This window comes from Felis catus, chromosome A1, assembly GCF_018350175.1.
Source record: "Felis catus isolate Fca126 chromosome A1, F.catus_Fca126_mat1.0, whole genome shotgun sequence".
NCBI lineage: Eukaryota > Metazoa > Chordata > Mammalia > Carnivora > Felidae > Felis > Felis catus.
In genome coordinates this window covers 140,077,963-140,097,322 of record NC_058368.1, presented here as the reverse complement: position 1 = coordinate 140,097,322, position 19,360 = coordinate 140,077,963, and the positions used below count along the sequence as shown (strand labels likewise).

Sequence of the window (19,360 nt, the reverse complement as noted above, 5' to 3'; positions counted from 1 at the left end):
TAATAAACACAGCTGCTTCGATGCAGCTAACGCAGGTGTGAATTTTAGTAATGTTAATGACCTTGCCTTGGTTCACTGAGCCAGCAAGAAGATTCTCTCTCCGAGTGGGTGGAGCAGGAAGAAAACCAGGCCCTAAAGGTTTTCAACAATGATGGCAATCGTAACAGTGCGATGCTTCATGCAGTTATTTAATACCAAGTGAACTGACTTTGGGCTGCCATTTATGGAATTCCTCTGTCATTTGCCTTGAATGAGGGGCTTTTCAGTGTTCTACCCATTACATCATCACAAGAACCCACCACTTCAGAGATGGAAAACCTCAGGATCAGAAAGGAGAAATGATCTACACGAGGTCAGGGACATAGTAACTGTCCTGAGAGGTTGCAAACTCAGATGTGTCTGCATCTGCAGTGGAAGTGTGTCGGCTTTGCTTGTCCAGCATTCGTGCCTCTCATGGTTCGGATGGGTTGACTCTGCCGCTCCCAGGGTTCCTGTGGGACCCTGGCACACTTGATCAAGTCACGGTGTCCTCCTGGGCATAGTGGCCAGAAGTGTCAGATGACATGACCACAGTCTATCAGAGAGAAATGCATGGCTTTTTCTGGAGACAATAAAAGAGAGGAAGGAATTTTTTTTTCTTTTTTTCTGCTGCACTGGGATTTTGAAGGCAAATGCCCATAGCTGGTAACCTCTTGCTACTAAAAGGAGATAGCCTGCTTAAAGATGAGAACAAAGATGAGAGTAGAAATCAGAGATAAGAGATGGAGAGAAACTGGTCTTAATGATATCTTCTAAGAGTCTGAATCCAGACATCCCTAAACCCAGAGAATCCATGAACTTTTCAGGTAGATAAGAAAGTTAATTTCTTTACTTCCTAAAGTCTATATAATACGGACTCCAAAGCTCATGTTGTTTCCATTGGGTCACACTGTTTTAAACATCAGAGAAGAAACTACCTCCGGAAGGAAATGAAAATGATTTAACATAATAACAATTATATACATGGTTTTATGATATATTCTGTAGTTTTTCTGTAAAACTGATGACTATGATCACTGAAAAGATTTTGAGCTCCAAAAGATTTGAGTAACTTTGCCACAAGGTAATTTACTTCAAAAGGTTGTAAAATCTTACAGGGAAATTCCTCAAGATGGTCGATTATACATTAGTAACAATTTACCCCTTAAGAATGTATCCTACATGCCTCTTTCATCAAAGCCAATCATCAATGACATAAGTGAAGAAGCTTTGTAAAAATAAGAATTAGTCCATAAAAATAAAACATATTTCTTTAAGATAATAGTTCAGATCAGATTTATTGGCATTTGTAACATACCTCCGTGAAATGTGATGCAGAAGTACAGTATAGAAGAAGGGGTTCAGGACACTAGCTCCTTCATACACATTCTAATGATTAACAAAGTGCATATATCAGGCACGGAAGGCCAGCAAGTTAAAAAAAAAATCCCAAATTTCAGCGGGCTTTGTTTTTGTTCAGCTTTATTTTTTGCTCATGCTAAATGTCCAGGGTGGGTCACGAACTCTGCTGCATACAGTCACTCAGGGCCGGGGGCTCCACCCACCAACTTATAGCTGAGCCATCTAGAAAACTCAGCTTCCTTATCTGCTGTGGCAGAGGAATCCGAGAGGATGAAGTCAGAGCTGTTGTTAAGGACTCACCCTAGAAGTGACATACATCATTTCTACTCCCAGCCTTAGGCAAAATTAGTCACGCAGCCCCTGTTTTAGCTACAAGGAAGGCTGAAAAATGATAGTGAATCACATGGAATATTTGGTGAGCAAAAACTAGCTCCATCTTCTAGGCTATCCAAGAACAAAAAAGAGTGGGATGGAAATCACTGTACGCCCTTGACTAGTACTTACACGTGTTTACAAGTGTATCTTTTACTAATTTGTTACTTTTAGACTTTTTACAAAGCGCATTTCTACACCAGTCAGAGGGGCTGCAGTAAATGTAGACATTAAGATAATCAATGGTTCTGGAATATATGTAATTAGATCTGGTAACTTGTATTAGGGTGAATATACCTTTAGTTCCTTAATCAAGTAGCTGGAAAGACCTAAGCTGATTAGGGGCAAGCGTGTGTGTGTGTGTGTGTGTGTGTGTGTTTCACAGGTGTCCATCTGTCTTAGGAGAACATGAGTGTGCTTGCTTGGTCTGGCTGACCTTAATGAATGTGAGAAAAGATGGGAGATTTGGATCTGAGGAGTTGCATTAGATATTTGGATCTGAATTTCTTGAATTAGAAATCTTACACTGTATTTTCACAGAGCCCTGGATGGCAGTAATTTTCGTCTTAACAAAGTGGTCTGAACTCTAAAATTGGTCTGAATTTTGCCAATAGTTCTTCAACGGGGTGGTACTGCCGCTTAGGGAATGTTGTGAAAAATTTGTGGTGGTATGTTTCATGGGGTTTTCGATTTGCTTTTGGCATTTAGCTGGTAGGAGTCCTGCATCTCTTGGCATTCAAATGCCCCAACTAGCATTCATGTTTACTTATTTTAAATTTGTTTTAATGTTTATTTATTTTTGAGACGGAGACAGAATACAAATGGGACAGAGAGAGAGGGAGACACATAATCCAAAGCAGGCTCCAGGCTCTAAGCTGTCAGCGCAGTGCCTGATGTGGGGCTTGAACTCACAAACTGTGAGATCATGACCTGAGCTGGTCAGATGCTCAACCAACTGAACCACCCAGACACCCCAGCATTCATGTTCATCATCAGCTGAGCTTATATAACCAAAATATGCTTTTCATATGAACAGAAAACATGGGGGGGGGGAGAGTTTAGACTTTCATTTTTATTAAATTACCCAAGAATGCAGCTATTGTATAAGTTGAAGGTAGGTTGCACTAAGTTTTGCTGAGTCTGAGCAAGAAGTGGTTTCTATTTCAAAAATCCATGTTACCCATTATAACACTGCTAATGATGTTTGTATTCATAATGATTCTCCACATACATACAAGCACCTGATGATTTTACTGTACCTTCTAATGTAGTCAAGCTTGCTCATTTAGGTATTTGAATAACATATTATTGTAAAATCTATTCCTTTCTTCTCTTTTTCTTATACTCAGAATTCTGGGTGTTTCTCAAAATTATAAAGTAGTCAACAATATCTACGACATTATTTTAGAATAATAAAGGAATATTTAAAATATCCACTATTAAGGGATTAGATTTGGAAAGGTTGAGAAGCAATGTGATAGGCAATATGGCAGGATGTTTAAACACACAGAGTTCAGAGATAAATAGATCTGGGCTCAAGCCTAGTTCTACTATATAACCTCAGGCAAATAATCTAACTACTCTAAACTTTTAACAGATAGGAGTTTGTCATTTCTAGAATGGGAGTACGACCTATTAACATTAGTCATTTTGAAGGCTAAAGAAGATGGCTAGATGGTTAACTTGGTGCCTAGCCCTCAGCAAGCTAGCAACAGATAAATTATGGCTATTCATTCTAAGTTGTTATAACTCACACAGTTTTCCACAGAAAACATGCAGAAGGCAGAGTCCCAGAATTTTAGAGGTCTTAGCTGGTAATGTCAAAATGGCTAGCTTTGTTTTTCTCTCATCTCCTGGGTCGGGGGCGGGGAGGTGGTTTCTATTTCCTCAAATTCCAGCTAAGCCCTGTCATGCCAGCTTGAGAAGTAAAGCTGTAAAAGTGTGTTTACACAGAACTCCTGGATTTTTTTTTTCTCAGTATCTGTCTGCTTTCTTTTTCCTCTTAAGAAACAGTTACTTTATCTCCCGGTATGCCATCAACTAACAATGCACCTTCCACCCACACAGCTGCCATCTTGGTGGTGTGAAAGGAAGGCTCTATTTTTACCTGCTTTTAGGAGTTGGCTCTTTTTTTTTTTTCTTGTTTAACGTTTATTTATTTTTGAGACAGAGAGAGACAGAGCATGAACGGGGGACGGTCAGAGAGAGAAGGAGACACAGAATCTGAAACAGGCTCCAGGCTCTGAGCTGTCAGCACAGAGCCCGATGCGGGGCTCGAACTCATGGACCGCGAGATCGTGACCTGAGCTGAAGTCGGCCGTTTAACCGACTGAGCCACCCAGGCGCCCCAGGAGTTGGCTCTTTAAAAACAGCCTGTCGGTTCTATAGGCTGGAAATGTGTTTCTACTTTGCTTTAGGGTCAGACATAAAACAAGGTGTTAATGATCCCATCGGTAATATATGCTTCATGAAATTAACAATCCAGGCTAAAATGGGCAATGTCTTTACAACCCCTACTCCCCTTATTCCTAAATTTCATTACACGTAGTGTGCTGTTAATTGCACAAAAAAAGACATATCCAATACCTATACCTGGATCCTTGCATACTACCTGGACCTTTTCAGTCCCTCTGGCGTAGGAGGGAAAACTATTTGATTCCAAAGAAACTATACTGAAGGTGAAGCCTCTAAGTTTTTATCCTATTTTAGTGTTAGAGTCCAAAATAATCTCAACGCCTTCAAAATAACTGAAACTGACTCTTGTTTTCATTTAATTCCCTATTTTTTTCCCTCAGAGGTCAAACATGACATTAAAAAGTTCAGAAATCAGGGGCGCCTGGGTGGCTCAGTCGGTTAAGCGTCTGACTTCAGCCAGGTCACGATCTCGTGGTCCTTGAGTTCGAGCCCCGCGTCAGGCTCTGGGCTGATGGCTCAGAGCATGGAGCCTGTTTCAGATTCTGTTTCTCCCTCTCTCTCTGCCCCTCCCCTGTTCAGCTCTGTCTCTCTCTGTCCCAAAAATAAATAAACGTTAAAAAAATATTTAAAAAAAAGTTCAAAAATCATAAGAGGGAGGAGGAAAATGATTTCTTAAAAAAGAATTTTGGATTTCATTTTTCTATGTGAAAGTTCTTCTATAAACTCCCGTAAGACTGAAGTCTGAAATTTTGTAAGATTCACCCCCTTCTAACACTCACATTAACCAATTTTAAGAAAATTGCTGGGGCACCTGGGTGGCTCAGTCAGTTAAGCATCTGACTTCAGCTCAGGTCATGATCTCAAGGTTCGTGGGTCTGAGCCCCACATTGGGCTCTGTGCTGACAACTCAGAGCCTGAAGCCTGCTTCAGATTCTTTGTGTGTGTCTCTCTCTGCCCCTCTCCTGCTGGTGCTCTTTCTCTGTCTTTCAAAAATAAATAAAGGTAAAAAAAAAAGGGAAAAAAAGAAAATTGCTGCACTTTACAAGCACTACCATAATTCAGGCACTACCATAATTCAGCTATCTTTCTCCTGAATAATTAGCAGGCAGTGATCACCCATGAAGCAGGCCCGCAGCTGGGATCCCAATGATCATGAACTTCTCTGCACCCTGAAAATGCCTTGGGGAGGCCTGATAGTCACTCACTCTACATGCTTTCCCTTCTGAGGAAACAACATACTCTTCAACTATTACTGTGTAACAGGCACTGTTCTAGGTACTAGGGATACAGCAAACCAAACCAAAACAAAATCCCTGCCTTGGTAGAGTTTATAGTCTAGTGGGAGAAGCCCTACAAGAAATGTTAAAGGGGACTCTTTGAGTGGAAAGGAAAGACCATAAGTAGGAGTAAGAAAAGTAGGAAACACAAAAGCAGTAAAAAGAAGTACATCTATAAAAATCAGTCAAAAAAGTCACAAAATAAAAGGACGTAAAGTATAACACCATATACCTAAAACAGTGGGCAGTGGAGAACAGTAAGAAATGGGTTCAAACTTAAGTGACCATCAACTTAATGTAGACTGTTATCTGCATAAGATGTTACGTACAAACCTAATGGTAATCACAAATCAAAAACCAGTAATAGATATGCAAAAATAAAGAGAAAAGACATGATACTATGTATAGAAAACCCAAAAGACTCCACCCCAAAACTACTAGAAATGATAAATGAATGCAGTAAGGTGTCAGGATACAAAATCAATGTACAGAAATCTATTGCATTTGTATACACTGATAATGAAGCGCAGAAAGAGATATTAAGAAAACAATCCCATTTATAATTGTGCCAAAAATAATAAAATACCTAGGAATAAACTTATCCAAGGAAGTGAAAGACTTAAACTGAAAACTATACATCACCAATGAAAGAAATTGAAGGCAACCCAAACAAGTGGAAAGACATTCCGTACACATGTATAGGAAGACCAAATGTTGTTTAAAAGTATATACTACCCAAAACAATATACAGGTTTAATGCCATCCCTATCAAAATACCAACAGCATTTTCCACAGGACTAGAACAAATGATCCTAAAATTTGTAGGGAACTACAAAAGACCCCAAATAGCCAAAGCAATCTTGAAAAATAAAAACAAAACTGGGGATATCACAATTCCAGATTTCACGTGATACTACAAAGCTGTAGTAATTAAAACAGTATGGTACTGGCACAAAAGTAGACACACAGATCAATAGAACAGAATAGAGAGCTCAGAAATAAACCCACAATTATATGGTCAATTAATCTTCAACAAAGGAGAAAGGAATATATAATTAGGAAAAGGATAATCTCTTCAACAAATGATGTTGGGAAAACTGGACAGTTACATGTAGAAGAATGAAATTGGACCACTTTGTTACACCATAAACACAATTAAATTCCAAATGGACTAAGGACCTAAATATGACACCTGTCACCATAAAAATCCTAGAAGAGAGCATAGGTGGTAATTTCTCTGGCATTGGTCATAGCAACTTTTTTCTAGGTATGCCTCCTGAGACAAAAACAAAAATAAAGTATTGGGCCTACATCAAAATAAAAAGCTTCGGGGCGCCTGGGTGGCTCAGTCAGTTGAGCGTCCGACTTCAGCCCGGGTCACGATCTCGCGGTCCGTGAGTTCGAGCCCCGCGTCGGGCTCTGGGCTGATGGCTCAGAGCCTAGAGCCTGCTTCTGATTCTGTGTCTCCCTCTCTCTCTGCCCCTTCCCCGTTCATGCTCTATCTCTCTCTGTCTCAAAAATAATTAACGTTAAAAAAAAAATAAAAAAAAAAAAACAAAATAAAAAGCTTCTGCACAGCAAAGGAAACAATAAAACTAAAAGACAACCTACTAAATGGGAGAAGATATTTGCAAATGATATAACTGATAAAGGGTTAGCATCCAAAACATAAAGAACTGGTACAAGTCAACACCACCCCCTCCCAAATAATCCAATTAAAAAATGGGCAGAAGGCATGAACAAACTTTTCTCCAAAAAAGGCATACCAATGGCTAACAGACACAGGAAAAGATGCTCATCATCCCTCATTGTCATGGAAATGCAAATGAAAACCACAATATCACCTCCTACCTGTAAGGACTGCTAGAATCAAAAATACAAGAAATAACAAGTATTGGTGAGAATGTGGATAAAAAGGAAGTTCTGGGCACTGTTGGTGTGAATGCACACTGGTGCAATGTGGAAAACAGTATGGACGTTTGTCAAAAAATTAAAAATAGAATTACCATATGATCCAGTAATTTCACTACTGGATATTTACCCAAAGAACACAAAAACATGATATATGCACCCCTTTGTTTATTGCAGCATTATTTACAATACCCACATCATGGAAGCAGCCCAAGTGTCCACTGAAAGAACAATGGATAAACAAGATGTGGTATGTATATACAAGGCAATATTACTCAGGCATAAAAAGGAATGAGATCTTATCATTTGCAACAACATAGATGGATCTATCCATGTAATACTAAGTGAAGTGAGTCAGAGAAATACAAACATCATATGGTTTCACTCATATGTGGAATTTAAGAAACAAAACAAGGCAAAAAGAGACAAGCCAAAAGAGTCCTAACTATAGAGAACAAGTTGATGGTTACCAGAAGGGAGGTGGGGGGAGGATGTGAAATGGGTGACAGGGATTATGAGTACACTTATCATGATGAGCACCGGGCAATGTATGGAAGTACTGAATCACTATACTATACATCTGAAACTAATATAACATTGAATCATAACTATACTAGAATTAAAAAACAAAAACATTTTGCCTCTTACATAGCATCTCCCGCTGAAAGCAGGTTAAAGGAGCTGGTAGACAAAAGAAGATCATGAAAAGTACACTTATATGAAGGCAAGTGGTAAGGATCACAATTGAGGACATGGTCACAACACATGTATCCATGAGGCTGGCCACTGGGCAGAGTTTTCAACAGCTGACAGTCACTCCTAGTATCATAAAAAGGCAAAATGTTCAAATTTCCCTAAAGAAAAAGCATTACTACCTTCTGGGAAAGTCAAATGCTCAATCATTAAGACTCTCTCAGAGGTTACAGATGTTAAGACAATGAATGGCTCCTTCCTTGAGGAGCTTGCTTCCCGGTTGAGGAAACACACAAGGTCTACATTTGGAATAACCAAAGGATAGTTTTTTACAACAGCATTCTCAATGTGCACAAAAGAATAAAGTGCAAAGCCTTAAATGTCAGGAACAGAACAGATACAGCAGTCAAGATCAATTGGATTGATCTTATAAGACATCCAGGAAGAGGTGAAGTCTTGACTCATTTAAATGGGAGAATCCAGATAGGAACATGGTTTCAAGTCCAACTGGATCCAGGAGCTCAAATAATTTCATTAGGACTCTGATTTTCCCTCCATTCTCTGTTTTGCTCATCCCTGCATGGTTTCATTCACCAGCTAATGCTTTGAATATTGATCTAGGAAAAGACTCAAATTTGTTCTGCTTCACCACATATCAATTCCTGGATGAATCAGTTTGCCTGTGGGATGGGATGCAGGAACAGCCAAGGCTGGGTAAGGAGCTCTCATAGAAGCACATGGTATTATTAGAGGGAGGTTCTCCGAGGGAAAGCATATTAGTCAAGAAAAATTAACATACCTAACATGGAAATTACAACAAATCTAGGAAACCTTGACAATTATTCCTGAAATCATAGAATGCAAGAAATGAGAATCGGGCATTTTTGAATAATGTGTTTTGAGACAAATAAATACAAGTATTACCAACAATAGTTTAAAGCTTTGGTTTTCAAATATTTATATTTTTAGCAGCAGAATATTTTTTCCTCCCTAAAGATATCTTCTTACGTGGAGCCCTAAAATACAAACCGGATGAAAGTAGAATGGAATGAAATGGAATGGACAGGGTGTGTGACTGGAAATGGCACCCACTGGGTCTTCTCCTCTGAGGCTGTGTCAGCCACAAGCCATTTCAGAAAAACCCTGCACTACTTAAAAACGTACTGGCTTATGGAAAAACTTGAATTTGTTAATATAAAGGCCAGTACACACTGAAAACATAAACGGCTTCCAGAATATTTTAGAAATCTTTATGGGCAAAGCTATAGACCAATGACAGATTCGAAGGAAAATGAAGGAATTGCTGGTACAGCCTTAACCTTGAGATTTAGGTTGTGCTCCTCAGCCCCCAACAGGGTGTCCTCGATGCCACTGTGACAGCAAAACCCAACCTCATGCTCCTGTGGTTGCTCTCACACTAAGGTATTGGAGTCATACAGAACTAGATTCAAGTTCCATTCCTAAACCTACTAGTTGGGGTACCTGGTCAAGTCAATTTTCTGAGCTTGTTCTCAAATGTGTAAAATGGAATTCTTTTTATTCACAGGGTCATCCTGCAGATAAAAAGATATAATATAAATAGAACACACCAGAGGGTCTATCACACAGTGAACACTCAGTTTACCAGTATCTACATTTTTTTGGTCACTAGAATTTTCAAGAAATCTAGAGTTTCCGTTATTTGTCAGATAGGAGCCTTTTTTGATTAGCACAGGCTATGTGCCTCAGTATTACTAAAAGAAACACAACAACTAATACTAGGACTGATTCTGATGCCGAAAACAATGCATACCCTGTGCCAAGAAGTGATCTGTATGCTTTATAAATCTCGTCTCGGTCAATCTCTACAATAACCCTGCAAGACAGGCCCTAGCATTATGCCAATTTTACAAATGAGGAGACTAACCCTTAGAGAGCTTATGGCTTCCCAAACATTCACCAGCTGTGTGTTGATGTCCAGCCAGCAAGGGGCCAAGATAAGAAATGGGTTTTATTAGCAGGAACTGTGCATTTTGATGTAAGGAAGGACTTTCTGGTATTAAGGGTGGTTTGGGAATGGATCTGGCAACCACTCTGGAGGTCCTTAAATGTAAACACTCATATGCTTGGAGGTTTTGTGGACTGCCTGGCTGGTAGGTCAAACTACTAGATTCCATAATTCTTTGACTTGGCCCTCGGAAAAGTTGAGATAGAACAAGGAATAGGCAGTGCCGTTAACGGTTCCTTCCTCTTCCTTGTCCCTCTTCATCCAACCTGTAGGACCCTGCAACACTCCATAAGGTCCACTGAAATGGTGTCTTAGCCCCACCTTCAACCTCTGATTCAACCCCTTTGCCTCAAGTGGTTTCCCTCTAGAGCCATGTGTATTTAAATCTCCCTCTCGGCCTGGCCTTTTCTGTTGGGCAACTCGCTTCAACAGTCTGCCTGACTTTTGCTTTGGTTTCTCCCAAGGCACCTCACAGTTTCTCAGCTTCACACCCACAGCCCTGAGAAATGGGAAGCCTCGACCCAGATGTCCAGACTTCATACCCCAAGTGGTCCCCTCTTCTCACTCAGGGGAGTGAGATGAAGCTAGGTTTGCTCACTACTTTTTCCACTTTCTGAGGCTTGCAAAGCCACTAGGCTCATTACTTGATAGTGATGTTTTGCTGTTCTTCTTTCCCCCTTTTCCCCGCACCTCCAAGCCCTCAAATGTTTTGGATGATATGCTTAAAGGAAAGGCATTATTATCTCTGAGCCCAATAAGCACAAACAAACCAATACAGAGGGTTTTCAGGACCCTAAAACATGAACTGGCAGTGAGGGCTATAGGCTAGCAGTCATGGTTGTCTATCTATGAACTCCTGTTTCTGAAACTTCAATTGTTATAGTAACAGTACATGAACAATCCCACTCTTCTCAATCCAACCACATCATCTCAGCTCTTGAGAGACATTGTATACTTAAAAATAAATAAATGAAATATTTACTGAAATAGGCCACATACTTACCTCCTCTTTGCAGTCCCTCTGGTTACTTTACCTCCTTAAAAAATTACAAAAGTAATGGGTAGGTGATGCAACAGAAAAAGGTCTTATTTTTTTAAATCATTTTTACCTATGCTTCTTGAAAAGTTTCACAATTAATCTTCTCCTGTCTTGGATGACAAGCTTCCTGCAATTTGCCCTTAGCTTTTTGGATGCATAGCTATCCATGGTTGGCCAGAGAGTCACCTTATAATTCACAAAGAATTTTCTCTTCTTTGTACCCCTAGATATGTTTCCAGTGATTTTTAAAGATACATATTACAGCTTTATTGAGATATAGTTCACATACGATTTGCCCATTTAAAGGGTACAAATGAATGGTTTTTAGTATATTCACAGGGTTGTGTGGCCACTCCCATGATCAATTGTAGAACTTTGGTCAACCCCCAAAGACACCCCATGTCTACTGTCACTCCCACCTGTTCTTTCTCCCAGTGGAATTCACCTGTCACAACTGAACAGCAGAAATTATGGAAATGGTATTGTACCTTTGACTAGCTTGACATTCAGACTTCAATCCCAAATGTTCCTGATTGAGCTGGGGGAGTGGTGTTCTCTTCCATGAGGCTCAAGAGGCATTGCATTAGGGGGATCTCCAGAGCAAATGTGTAAGGGTGATATTTCAGTAGTCACAACCACAATCCACAACCAAGAAATTGTCTACATGGACCCAATGAATTTTAAATAGAGTATTAAAAACTATTATTTTCTCCAAGAACCATTCCTGAACTGGGAAAAGGTGTTTTTTTTTTTAATTCCCTGTCAAAATTCTGTATGTGAATGTTCCCATGACCCTCTTTAGTCCCTCCCGGCCCCGCACCCCTTCCTCTCTCAAAACACTGGGACCTCTCATGGCCCCAGCTGACGAAGGCCCCCAACTTTGGGATGCCATCAGGCTCAGACATAATTCCACACTTGCAGTATGTTCTTTCTGCCTGTCCATTCCTCAACCCCCATTAAAGCTTAACTGTCCCATATCTTATCTCCTCCAGTCACTGGTTTTGTTGATTGAAGTGGATGGTATAAGGTTAATATGTCCTCTTCCTAATGTAAAATCTTAACCCAGTTTTAAGAAAAGTGTTGTTCTATTTAAACATGACAATCAGTGTTCTGAATAATCATATTGGCAGAATGAGAGCAGGTAGAGGAAAGGGAGAGAAGGAAGCTATGATTCTTTCAGGAATTAAATGCATTTGAGAAAAAAAAAAGGAACTAAATGCATTTGAGTCAGAGGTCTGTGTCAGAGGCCACAAGACACATCTGGTGGAATAGTAGTGGGTGAAACAGCTTCCTTATCAAGGAGTGTCACCTCTCTCGATATGCCATCATATCGCTCTCTGAATGCCTTATTTTTCAAATTCTAACAGCCTGCTAAAAATAATTTTCCATGCTAATTAGTGTTCATACTAAATGCCTGTTGGGGTGGGTTTGGTGCTATTAAGGGTAGAGTCGAGTGCTAGGTCAAGGTTTCTTGAACTTCAGTGTGCAAAAGAAATCAAAGGAACTTGCTAAAATTCTAGTTCTTGGGTCCCACCTTCCAGAGTTCCAGCAAGTCTACGGCAGGTCCAATATAATGCAGGCTCACCAGTGGCTCACAGACTCCACTCTGAGAAACACCATGCCAGAGAAACTCCAGACAGGCACAACAGTTGTATCATGCAAACTGGGAACTTGCAGGCTGCAAGAGCTTCCCCATCTTTCTCCTCTTGCTGTGCCATGGGGAACACAAAGACATACGTAGGGATAGGTCTCTGGGAAATATCACCAGGAAGTTTGCAGGAGACAGCTAAATGTCTCAAGGGCTCAAAATAAGATGCCTGAAATTTTCTTTCTTTTTCTTTCAGAAAATTTTAAGCCTCCAGAAACGTTGCTCAACAGTACATCCCATACTAGGTTTATTAACTGAAGGTATCTCATCATATCCACTGCATTGTCCACTGCATACAGACGCACTTCCCTTCTGCAAACCATCTGAATGTATGCTCCAGACTTCATTGCCATTCACTCCTAAGTCCTCCGATTTGCACCTCTCATGAACAAGGGCTTTCTCCTGCACAACCACATCACCATTACGACAGCTGAAAACAAGCATTCATTCAAGTAACATCACACAAGACACAGTTGTACTGCAATTTCCTTCCCATTTGCCAAGTGACCTTTGTAGCTGCACACCCATCCAAGATGCAGTCAAGATTTCCATATTGTGTTTCGTTGTTATGTCTCATTATTCCCCCCAACCTGAAACCATCTTTCCATTTCCCTTGGTTCTTTATGACATTGAATCCTTTTTAGAGTAGAGGTCAGTTGTCTACAGAATATCTCATGTTTGGGATTCTCCTCTTTCCTGGAATTCAACTGAGGTCAAACATTTATAGCAAGGAGGCTTCATAGCTGATGCTGAGTACCTTCCTTTCATGTGATGCTGGCACAGGTACAGTGTTCTCAGTGTTTCTTCACTCACTGTAGGGGGACCTTCTTTTTGAGGGAGATTTACTTTCATTCCTCTACTGCTAGTATCTTCCTGACTCACCACTCTAGCAGAGCTCACCGGTTGGCTCTTCTGTGTTTCCATTTCTCCACTATGTATAAATTGAAGAGAACTGTATTATTTTCTGTCTCCTAGTATTGTTGTAGACTTGAACTACAGGTTTTTGCATTTATTCTCCTTGTGATATATATGCTTTTTGGAAGATGTATGGAAAATTAGGACTTAGAAGTCCTGTCGTTATTTTACAAGAGCTTGGAAATCCTGAATGAGCTTTTAATGTCAAGTTGTCTTAGCACCTCTAAGAGTCTGAGCCAGATGTGAGCTATGAATGTAACAATTGACTTTCACTCTAAGGAAATATTTATGGTGAATCAATGCTTGCTTTTTACCTATATTAGAGATTAAAATAAAGAGTAGATAGGCAAGGCTTGATAGTTCTTAAAATGAACACAATGGTAGTTACTTAGATGTTTCTATTTCTTCAAATTTTATTCTAAATTTTGTGATAGCATTTCTAACTAGCTATTATATGAATGATGTTTTACTTTTGAAATAGTTCATTTCTATAGCCAAATCTTAATTGCCTGCAGTAATGTGATCTGTGCTGCCAACCAATCTAAGAAGCAATATAAAATACTCTTGACAACCTCTGAGATCCCAGACCACGCCTTAGTTTAGTTGAAGGCAGCCATGTGCAGGGTGGGGAAGAAAAGAAACTTCCTCACATATGCAAAAGCCAGAGAAATAAAATGATAGCAAGTCACCTTAAATCCTTTCTACATCAAGGCTGGTTTTTTAAAATTTTACTGACAGAAACTGTCCCCCCAATTAAAAGTATTTCTCCTGAAGAACTTGAGAGAGTCACAAAGCCATTGAACTGAAAGACCTTTTAGATTTCTCCTTCAATTCTCTTGTTTACAGGAGAAGAAGCTGAGGCTGGAAAAGATAACTTGCTCAAGGTCATACTGCTAATCAAAGGTAGATGCAGAAAGACTCTGAAGAACTCAAGCTAAAGGCAGGAAGTCCAGCAACTTAGCAAGGACGTATATCCAATGAGACAGGTCTTTGAGTTCCTTAAATTACATCTCAGAGCCAGCGTCAGAACATCTATAAATACAGATGCCTCTGCCTTTTGTGTACCTCTACTCCAGAGATGAGGGAATGTTACGCATTTTGTCGAAGATTACATCTCCCATCTCACTGTCTGTCTGGCTTTCTTCTTAAGATTCTCTCCCTCTAAATTGATCACAGTACAGACATGATTTACCTTTTTAAATTTGCTCATGTGTACCACCGCAGACTCGTTTATTGGGCCAAAAATAGCAGCAGTCCCATCTGAGGCATTAAAATCAAATGACCCCATTAAGCACAGCCAGTCCTTGCTGGCGTTATAAATCACTCACAGCGCTGTAGAGCATCATGGGGATTTTAAGGAAAAATCCTCACTTAAAGCCATTGACAGAAACTGTATTTCTTTCTCTGGTTTCTTCCTTGGCTTGAAAAATTCTTTGTGCTTTCTTTCTCCTTTCAAACTAGCACATCAATCCATTCCTGGCTATCGGCCCAGGAAAGATGTGCCTGAACCCATTAGGCTGAGAGGGTTTCATTGTGTCAGTGCAATGGAAGATTAAGTGGCCAAGATGACTTCATATGAAAGAACTGGAATGAGAGCAGTCATCCTCCCTGACACAGCAACAAAGACAGGGGGCATTTTTGACCTAGACAATCTTGACTCCTGAAAGAAAGGGAGCAAGGATGCACACTCAGGCAACCAGGGCCAGAAATCCCTTCTACTTTCATAAGCAAAAGCTTTAAAGAAAGATTCTATTTAAATAAACTGATGATTGGGAAGAGGTTTCTTTTTTTCTTCCAGGTTTATTGAGATACAATTGATGGACAATGCTGTGTAAGTTCAAGGTGTACAACATACTGACCTGACTTGCATATATTGTGAAATGATTACCACAGCAAGTTAACATTCATCATCCCACATAGAGACAAAAGGAAAAAGCTTTTTCACCTTGCAACGAGAACTTTTGGCAACTTTCAAATATGCCGCAGTGTTAACTACAGTCGCCATGTTGGACAGTACATCCTCAGTATTTATTTTACCTTATAACTAGGAAGTTTGTACCTTTTGACGTCCTTCGCTCCATCTCCCCTACCCCCTACCTCAATCTGTTTTCTGTATCTAGGAGTGTGAATTCAGTTTTGCTTTTTATTTTTTTGTTTTTAGCTTCCACATATAAGTGAGACCATATGGTATTTGTCTTTTCTGTGACTGACTTACTTCACTAAGCCTCATGCCCTCAAGGTCCATTCGTGTTGTCACAAATGGCAGGATTTCTTACTTTTTATGGCTTTTTACCTCTTTACTTTTACCGTTTTACTATTCCATTGTATACGTATTAATTTTCTTTACACACTTATCTGTTGATGGACACTTAGGTTGTGTCCAGGGCCTGGCTGTGGTAAATAAGGCTGCAGTGAATGAACATGGTGGTGCAGACAGCTCTTCCACACAGTGACTTCATTTCTGGAAGGACCTTTGTGAGTGGCAGCATCCCTGCATGACTCCACAATAGCACATTCATCCTCTAGGCCAGTGACAGTCTCATGGGCATTATTTTCTTACCAAGATGAACAGCCTTTCCTTTCCCTGCCATCTGCTCTGAGTTGGGGGGATTTTCACTCAACTTACTATTCTTGCTCACTCTGCCTCCTGTTTTCCTTAGCACAGATTGTGCTCACTTTGCACGGCAGTGCACGATCACACAGAATGAGTGCATAGGATGAAACTACACAAAATGATCTTAATGGAAAAAAATTACAGTTGCTCAGTCATCTTTACTGTGTTCTCAGCGACACAACAGGAAATATATATTGGTCTCTGCCTCCCCATTCCTGGCACAGAGCTCCTGAAGCCCTTATAATTTCCTGAGTGATCAAAACACTAAGAGCATCTCTTGTTCTAATATCTGGTATTTAACCCCATCCCTGACACAGGGCTCCTACAACCTTGTAAATCCCTAGGTGATAAGAGCACCAGGAGCACCTTTTGTGCCACTGTGTCAGCTCTGGGTGGGCTTCTGGATGGACACTGGCCACCAGAAAGACCAAACTATGATGAGAAGTTTGGGATTTTCAGCCCCACCCCCGACCCTTCAGAGATAGAAGGACTAGAAGCTAACTTAATAATTCATTACGCCTATGTGAGGAAGCCTCCATGAAGTTGAAGAAGAGTGTGAGGTTCTGAGAGCTTCCAGGTTGGTGAACACATCCACAGTAGGGGCGGGGGGTGATACACCTCAACTCTATGGGGACAGAAGCTCCAGTACTTAGGACTTTCCCAGACCTCACCCTTTGTTTCTCTCCATCTGGCTGTTCATCTGTATCCTTTATCATATCCTTTAATAAACTGGTAAACATAAATGTTTCCCTGATTTCTGTTAGTCGCTCTAGCAAATTAATTGAACCCAAAGAAGAGGTCATTGGAATCTGTGATGCACAGGTGACACCCTGGGTTTGTGACTGACATCAGAAGTGTGGTGTGTGTGTGGGGGTGGGAGTCTTGTCCCTTAGCCTGTGAGATCTGATACCATTTCTAGGTAGATGGTGTTAGAGTTGAGTTGAATTATAGGACACCTAGCTGGGGGCACCGCAAATTGCTTGGCATGGGAAAAAAAACCCCACCCATTTGGTGACCAGAAGTGTCAGAAGTGAAGTGTTTTGTGTAAATAGTAAAGGAAACACATAGGGAAGAAATTCATAGAAGGGAAGAACTGGGTTTTTCCCTACACAGAAGGAAAAAATGGAGTTTTTCCATGTATATTATCCAAGCATTAAAAGCCCTTGCTGTTCACTATAAATGCACAGAGAAATATAAAAATAGCAACATTTAATACACCTTATTTTAAACATTAGAAACAATGAAGATTAAATTTATTTCACCTTATTTCTCAAGAGTAACTTGAACAGTGATCACTTTGTTCTTGTCCTATAATTTATGACTCAGAGCAAGCATCTTTCCGACGCTGTGGCAAATCATCTTAATCTTCTTTAATTTTGAACCAGCTGTCCCCATTTATCCTTTGCCTTTATCAATGTCGTGAAATGTCTCCAAGAGTTCCTTTAATGTGAAGTTTTTTTTTGCAAGGGTCACTTCCTCTGAGACCCGTTCATCCTTTTTGTCACTACCACTTGAAGTTCACGCAAGTCTGATTTTTCCCCCTGGCTGCAGATCTGACGTCCTCTGAACAGCAGCTGTGTCTGTGTTCCCACAGTGATGAGTTCTTCTAGCGTTCCATTTACATCCAATTCGGGCTGCACTTCCAGCATTACGATATCTTGTCTTCTTGTGACCCCTCCAATTTATTGGCTAATGCCCTCTTTTGATTATCCCTTTTGCAAAGCCTTACATGGATTTATTACTGGGAAATCAGGAGGGAACACAACCACCTACTGTGCTGTGTGGGGTTGACCTGAGTAACAGATATGCAGGGGCCAAGCACTGACAGACACTGAAGGAACAGACATCACTGATCATTGATCAATTTATGTTATTCACAGAGTGATCTGCAGACTGAAGAGCTAGCAGTCAAATTTGCCCTTGATGATAATATTACTTAGTTTATACACTAAGGTAACTAAAGGTTGAACTGTGTGGTGGGGGACTCCTATTATTAACTGAGCCATGATAACTGAAATTTATGTATGCCAAAATCATGCAGAAAGAGGACTGCATATATATGTCATTTTTATACAGTTTATTTTAAGAGAAAGAGCAAGAGTGCACACACAAATAGGGAAGGGGCAGAGAGAGGGAAGAGAGAATCCCAAGCAGGCTCCACGCTGCCAACACAGCCTGACGTGAGGCTCAAACTCAAGAGCTGTGAGATCATGACCTGAGCCAAAATCAAGAGTCAGATATTTCATCAACTGAACCCCCCCCAGAGCCCCCCCTATGTGTCATTTTATATGTTTTTTATGGTCCTGATATAAAAGCTTGTCCTGCTTCCACTTAGGCAAAATGTAAAAACTATGTCAACTATCTTATTGTTCTTCCTTAACCAAGGAAATTATTTACACCCTATCTCATTAAAAACTAGCCCAAACTAATAGGACATATAGATCACGATCTGGACAGAAAAGCTCACTATTATAAAGATGTCAGTCCCCTCTTCACAAATTCATCTAGTAATATAAAAAGCCCAAGTGAAATCTCAATAGGGGTTTCCCAATAGGGTTCCCCAATAGGGAAACTCCCAATAGGAGTTTAAGGGGAAGAGAAGCTTTATTAAATGGCTGTAAAATGCATCTAGAAAAATAAATGCATGAGAAGAGGCAAGAAAAAAAAGCCAAACAAGACTACTGGGATAGGTCCTACTCTACCAGATCATCCAAAGCTCTAACAATTAAAATAAGGAACTAGCACCAGAATATGAAAGGAGTTCCAATTCCCTGATAACCAGTAAGCAGAAACTGAAACAATGAGAACCCATGTTTAACTACAAGATTGTCAAATATTTAAGAATACATCAACTCTCAGTGTTGTGATGTTGTGGTAATAGTGCCAAGGGTCACATTTCTGAATGTTATTATGTGTAAAAGCCTTCAAAACATGCCTATCATTTGACCCAGCATTTATGAGAAGTCGGGCTCCTGGTTAAAAACCTATGATTTTTCAGGCCCAACTACAGGCAACTACAGAGGCTTTGCCTGACAAGCCTCCCCGGGGGGGCTGGCCTCCCCACACGAGACTTGGTGCACGGACGTGCATCATGGGCTGAGGGGAGGAG

General features: G+C 40.3%; 1 protein-coding gene across 14 annotated transcripts in view; it reads right to left on the bottom strand.

Moving 5' to 3' along the window:
• The window catches only part of LOC111561429, a 263,855-nt gene that overhangs the window by 52,093 nt on the left and 192,402 nt on the right, over nt 1–19,360 (bottom strand). The gene's annotated exons all lie outside the window — the stretch shown is intronic.